Below are 7,141 nucleotides of genomic sequence, written 5' to 3' on the forward strand. Positions count from 1 at the left end.
TCCATTGGAAGACACCAGGCAGCAGCACGGATCCAGGGAAGGAAGGAACCAGCCCGGATTCTCACAGAGCCTGCAGCCATTCCAAAAGGGAAGGGTAGGAGGCTGAGCAGCACTGCCGACTTCCAGAGAGAAGAGGGGAAACTGGAGTCCACCAACCAGGAGTTCTTGGGAAACCTGAATGTTATAGGACTTATGAACCAGAAACAGAAAACTCCTGCAAGGCGCACTCAGTTCCTGATAGGATTGGGTACTCTAAGGCCTCTAGCTACCTTCTAGAAACAAATGTAAATACTCTCTGCAAAAACAATATTCTAGACCTCCATCATCCTCTCAATTTTTCATATTTGGCAATCAATAAAAAGCAATCAGGCTTATAGGAAGACAAAAAAATCAAAACTATGGGAAACAAATGGACCCCAAAGAAGAACCCTAGACAAGGAAATTGACCCCAAAAGGGTCCAAAGGGACTCAGAAAATGGAGTCATCAGACACAAGATTTAAAATAATTATCACTGATGTGTTTAGATGAACAAATAAGATGAAAAATCTTTGCAAAAAAACTTGAAGGTTGTTTGTTTGTTTGTTTATTGCAGTACTGGAACTTGAACCCAGAGGCAGTATACTGCTGAGTTATATCCCCCTATTTTTTTATTCTTTATTTTGAGACAAGGTCTCACTAAGTTGCAGAGGGCCTCACTACGTACGTAGCTAAGGCTGGCTGCCACCCCGAGATCCTCCTGTCGCAGCCTCTCAAGTACTGGGATTATAAGCATGCACCACATGCCTGGCTTGGAGGGTTTTTTTGTTTGTTTTTTTAGAGGTGATAAAATAAAATCAATACAAAGATAGACTCATGAGTTTAATCATACAACTAGAAATAGAATTTGAGAACTTAAGCAGAAAAATATATTGAATCAGAAATGCAGAGAAGCAAAAATATTTTTAAAAAATAAGTAAAAGAACACCAAGTACCTGGCAAAAAGTCTGAGGAATAACAGGGCTCTCTGGGGGAACGTGTGTGTGAACTTCAGCAAACACAGGCTGTGTTAAACTCTAGAGAATTCCCATCGGGTATAAAACCACGGGCCAGTGTGTGGGATACTTTCTAGGGCAGTCGATCTGCAAAAATCAAAGTGTCTCCATTCCCAAATGTATGGATACCCTATAGATTAAGACTATCAACGGCAAAAGCAGAGGACTAAAACCAAAAAACTATACAGAAAGATTGTATCCTTTGACAAGGTAGAAAAAATTGGAAGATAAAAAGAAAAAGAATAACTTCAAGGTTTGACTTATAGTTAAAAATGGTGCTAAGAGCTGGGAGCCAACGATACAGTGAAGACTGTTGACCCAAATGGCAGGACACTAAATAAAGGAGGCGACATAGGACAGAGGAAGGTATTTAATGTACAAATGTGAGGGGTGTGAACATTTAAATTTACATTTAAATATTGTCCACAAAATTATATAAAAGTGCAATCCTTTCTAAATGCCAAACAAACATGCAACACGAAAACAAGCAAAGAAACTGTAGAACACTGCAAACAAGTGTGAGTAGATGGAAAACATTCCACATGGTAAATATACATTAAATAATATGTAATTAATTAGGATGAGTCAGAGTCAAACATGCTGGTCACAGCAATCAAAGTGCTTAACTCATTAACTAAAAGAAAAATATGTTACAGAGCCTGTCCAATTCCGTGCAGTATATGATAGATGCTCCCAGGAGAAAGTGATTTAGAAACGCAGGAAAAAGTTATTAAAAATAAATATGCAAACAGAAAGCATGGAAGCACGGACCGTGCTCTCAGTAGATGAGAAGGTGGAACGCAGGTAAGAAAGCATTAAACGAGGGAAATGTGGCCATTCACAATGGAAGTAAAGAATGAAGACTGCAGCTTGGATGTTGGCATTGCAAACCATGCAACAGTGCTCTGAAACAGAAACAACGGGACAGGAGAGGGAGAGAAACGCTGAGAGGCAGAGGCATCGGAGCGCCATCCTCAGCTCCAGACGTCCCCGAACAGCAGATCGGAAAGGACACAGGAAGCCTAAACAATATGCTCCACTGGGCGCACACATAAAATCCTGGTCCCAACAACAGAGAGGGCGAGTCACTCCAAACTTTGCTGAAAAAGGACTGTATTTCAAGCTGCAAAGCAAAGCTCAGTAAATCCCAGGAAGTAGAATTAATACAAACAATATTTTCTGTTCATAATGAAACAGAACTCAAAATTAATAACAAAAAGGGCCTTCTACCAGACAATTAGAAAAACCTGTCAACTAAAAACTCTAGGGTTAAAGGGGAAAAAACAAACTTAAATTGGAGAATTTCTTGAAAAATGATCATGGGAAAGCCTCATTGAAATCAAGGGAATAAAATTAAAGCAGCAATTGAAAGAATATTCACAGTTTAATATGTAAATCACTGAAAAAAAGACAAATAGATTATTCTAACGAGTAAGCCAGAAAAACAAAGCAATCTAAAAGAAAGCAGAAAGAAGGAAATAATAAAGATAAAAGCCAAAATTAATTAGTTGGAAAAACAAAACAACAATGGAACTAATAAGTAATTAAATACCAGTTATTGAACAAGCACAAGTCACACGCTAACTTAATCATGAAGAAAGGGGAAAGCCAACACGAAGGCCAAAGACAAGGGAAAAAACACCAAAATAATGGCTTATTTTAAAAAAAGAAACCATTTTGCAAAACCCTATCCAAATCCGCAAACCTCAAAATACTTGTAACTTATTAGGATTATATGATTTATCAAATTAACCCTTGTTTTAGTCAACTTTCTGTCACGATAACCTGAGATAATGAGCTTGTAAGAGAAAAAGCTTATTAGCTCACAGTTCTGGAGGTTTTAGCCCCAGCTCAGACAGACCAGTTGCTCTGGGCCTCTGGAGAACATACCAGACAGAAAAGGCAGGAGCGGACTACTCACCTCCTGGCCAGATAGCAAAAGAGGAACGGGCAGAAGCCAGGATCTGCAATCCCCTTCCAAGACACACCCCAACTGCCTAACTTCCTCCCACTAAGCCCCGCCTCCTACTTCCTCCCACTAAGCCCCGCCTCCTAAGGTTTCCACTGCCTTCTAGTACAGCCACCTTGGGAACCGAGATTGTAACACACAGCCTCTTGGGGGACAGTCATCCAAGCCGTAGCCACCCTTGCAGAGATGGACGGTGTAAGTAGACCACTCCACAGACAAGAGAGAGGTTATCAAAGAATAAAACCATGAAAGAGCAAAGGCCTACCCAGATGACTGCAAAGAATTCTACCAAATTTTCAAAATCCAGACAACTCTTGTTTTTAATGTATTGGCGAACGGTATTCACACATCTTAATGGGTACAGAGTAGGAGACATCCATGCACACATTCACCAACTCCCACCCACCCCTCCCCTCCATCTCTCATGCTCAGCGTAGTGGTTGACTTTGATGTTTGTGGATGTACATCATGTGCATTAGGGTGCTTCCCTCCCATCCCCTCAGTTAGGGCGCCTTCTTTACTCATCTGTTTCTCCTTCTTGGTCTGAAGTCCCTCCTCTGCCCCATTTTCTCCCTAGCTTCCACATATTAGGGAGAACATTGGACTTTTCACTTCTTGTGACTAACCTCACTTAGCATAATGTTCTCCATTTCCATCCATTTCCCTGCAAATGACACAATTATTTTCTTCTTTATGGCTGAGTAAAATTCCATTGTGTATACGTCCCATAGTTTTGTAATCCATTCATCTGTTGATGGACATCTTGGCTGGTTTCATAGCTTGGCAATTCTAATGCCACTTAAATTGCTCTAGACACACAACTTTCAAATTATTTTATAAAGTACTGTATCATTACCCTACAAATTGAGAAATTTATTTACTGGACAAATGCTGGTTGTATTATCCCTAGAATTTGAAAGAAGCAAGAATGACCCCTAGCTCCAGGACAACCTGGCAGGGCACTGAAGGTATCCCATATCACCATCAAACCAAGGAAGTATCGAGAAGTCCAAGAATAGGAAAGAAATAAAGTGGCTGTCTCTATTTCTAGGTATTAGCATATACCTGGAAAACTCAAGAGAATCAACAACAAAACAAATACAAATGGTAAAATAACTATTAATGTGCCAGGTAAATGAATATACTTCTTGAATATAGACGATAATCAGAGAATGTAATGAAAAAAGGTTATAGTGATAATTTTAAAAAGACTACTTACCTCCCTTGCAGCACCAGGCTCCAGAGAGGAGGGGGACTCAGAACAGAGCTCAGAGCCAGAGAGGAGATATGCCGGCCTCACGGCCGAGGACACAGCAGCAGCACCATACTGCCTACGGCAGCAGTGAGCTCACCGGACGGCACCAGACCAATGAACTCAACAACCCACCAGGCTCCAGAGAGGAGCGGCGGACAGCAAGCCGAGGTGAGTGGCTGCAGAATAGCCAGGCTGAAATCGGCATATTTCAGTGCAGGGAGCATCTAAAGGTCCAAGGGGCCGGGCTCAGCACACCCTGCAGGGACTCAGAGCAGACCTCAAAAACAGAGAAGAAATACGCCAGCTGCACGGCCAAGGGTGTGGCAGTGGCGCCATATTGCCAACGGTGGCAGCAGCAGCAAATTCACCGAGTCAAGCAAAGCTCCATCAGCACACTCAACAACAGCGAGTCAAATTGAGGCCCCAAGAGGAGAAATCCCAGTACTGCACTCCCAGGGACTTGACCCAGTGGGGGAGTGGCGGTGACAGAGATATCACACCATAGTCACAACTCCCTGCAGGAGAATGCCCAACCTGGCACCCCCATGGTCTAAAGCAGCCTCGATTGACTCCCTGGGTCTGAGACTCTGTGATACAACCCAGTAAAGGAGTAGTGGGGTCAGAGATACCACAGACTCGAGATCCAGAGCACCTTAAGTGAAGTCATAGTGACCCAAGGGAAGAACCCAGAGAAGGCACAAACTTCCGAAATCATGGGAAAGAGGAATAACAATGGAGCGATGAATGCCCACAACACCACAACATCAGAACCTGATAAAACAGAAATTCAGAGATTTCTAGAAGATCAAATCAGGAAAATAACTGTAGAAATAATAGAGGTGTTTCGAAAAGAATTCAGAGAAGGCCAAAAAGAGATAAAGGATGCAATTAATGAAGTAGAAATAATAGAGGTGTTTCGAAAAGAATTCAGAGAAGGCCAAAAAGAGATAAATGATGCAATTAATGAAGTAAAGGCCTCAATTCAAAGCACAAACAACCGATTAGACCACATGGAGAATAGAATCTCACTCTTAGAAAATGATCACTCCAAAAATGAACACATAAGTTTCTAATTTAGAAAAAAAAATCCAACAGCAGGAATCTGACATTGAAGAAATATGGGCCCATTTTAAGAGAGCTAACCTAAGAATAATTGGAATAGAGGAGGGAAAAGAAGGTGAAACCAAAGGGATCAACAATCTCTTCAAGGAAGTAATACCAGAAAATTTTCCAAACATAGAGCAAGAGGTCGATACACAGGTCATGGAAACTTATAGAACTCCCTTTAGACAGGATCGGAGAAGAGGATCCCCATGCCACATAATTGTCAAAATGACCACTGTGGAAGCCAAGCAGAGAATCTTAAAGGCAACAAAAACAAAGGGCCAAGTGACATTCAGAGGCAAACCAATTAGAATCACTCCAGACTTCCCAAACCAAGTCATGAGAGCCAGAAGGGCTTGGAGTAACATATTCCAAACTCTGAAAGAAAACAACTTCCAGCCAAAAATTTCCTACCCAGCAAAACTTTCTATCAAATTAGATGGAAAAATAAGAAGCTTCCATGACAAACAGAAACTGAAGGAATTTATGTCTTCAAAACCAGCACTAGAGAAAATACTCAAAGAGATTAAGTACAAAGAAGAAATAGGTAACACACACCAGAACCAGAGAAACAAGATTTTCCATCCAACAGACAACTAAGATTGGTTATCTGTGGAGATTCATTATTTATGTTAGTCTTTTACCTATCTCTACATTGTATTGTTTGCTTTTATTGTTGCTAATTTTTAGGATTTCTAGTTGGAATATTAATATACCTTCAGATATAGCATTTGGAAATATTTTATCCCATTCTATCAGTAACTTTTAACACTGTTTACATTGTCTTTGGATATACAATATTTTTTTATTTTTTAGGGAGTTTGTTTACCCTTCTGTTGCCTATGCCATTGAAATCATATCCAAGAAATCAATGCCAATTTTATTGTGAGGTTTTATGACCCATATTTTTTTCTAAAAGTTTATAGTCTTAAGATTTATATTTAGGTCTTTTATCTATTTTGAGTTAATATTTGTATATGGTGTTAGGTAAGGGTCCGATTTTATTCTTTTTCATGTAATTATTATTTTTCAACAATATTTAGTTAAAAGATTATTATTTCCTCCACCAAATGTTCATGGAAACCTTGTCAAAAATAACTTGACAATATAGGAAAGAATTTAGCTCTAGGCTTTTATTTAACTCCAATGGTTTATATATCTGCCTTTATAACAGTACTACCCTGTTTCAATTATTGTAGCTTTATAAGGTTTGAAATCAGAAAATATATATCTTCTAGCTTTCTTCTTTTTCGAGATCGTTTTGGGTATCTAGAGTTCATATTCCATATCAGGATAGATATTTTCTGAAAAATAAATAAATAAATGTATGATAGTTTCACCTAAAAAAAGAAAAAAAATATTCTCTGGTAAGAAAGAAAGCAAAAAGAAATATTGAAATGTTATCTTTAAGTCATCAAAAGCTTGGTATAAGACAAATGAAACTGTTATGTGAGATTACCATTGTTAATTTTGGATAAATTGCTATTATACTAGATGTCAACCACTAAGCCAAGCATGGGAAGGAGGGATGGGGAGGGAACGAGGTGGGGATCAGGTAGGGGCTCACTGGTGATGTGTGCATGTATGTCTACAAAAGTTTTTTTTTATCCCATTATGATGTATGAATACAGTGCACCAATAACAAAAATTTTTAAAAGAGTACTTAGGAAAATGTGAAAAAAATGTATAAAACCTGTACAGAAGAAGCTTTAAAACAGATTTGGGAACAAAAGAAAGCATTTGGGGTTCTTGGGGTACTCCCTAAGGACAAAAGTCTACAC

Source organism: Muscardinus avellanarius (genome assembly GCF_963383645.1).
Source record: "Muscardinus avellanarius genome assembly, chromosome: 2".
In the NCBI taxonomy this organism is placed as follows: Eukaryota; Metazoa; Chordata; class Mammalia; order Rodentia; family Gliridae; genus Muscardinus; species Muscardinus avellanarius.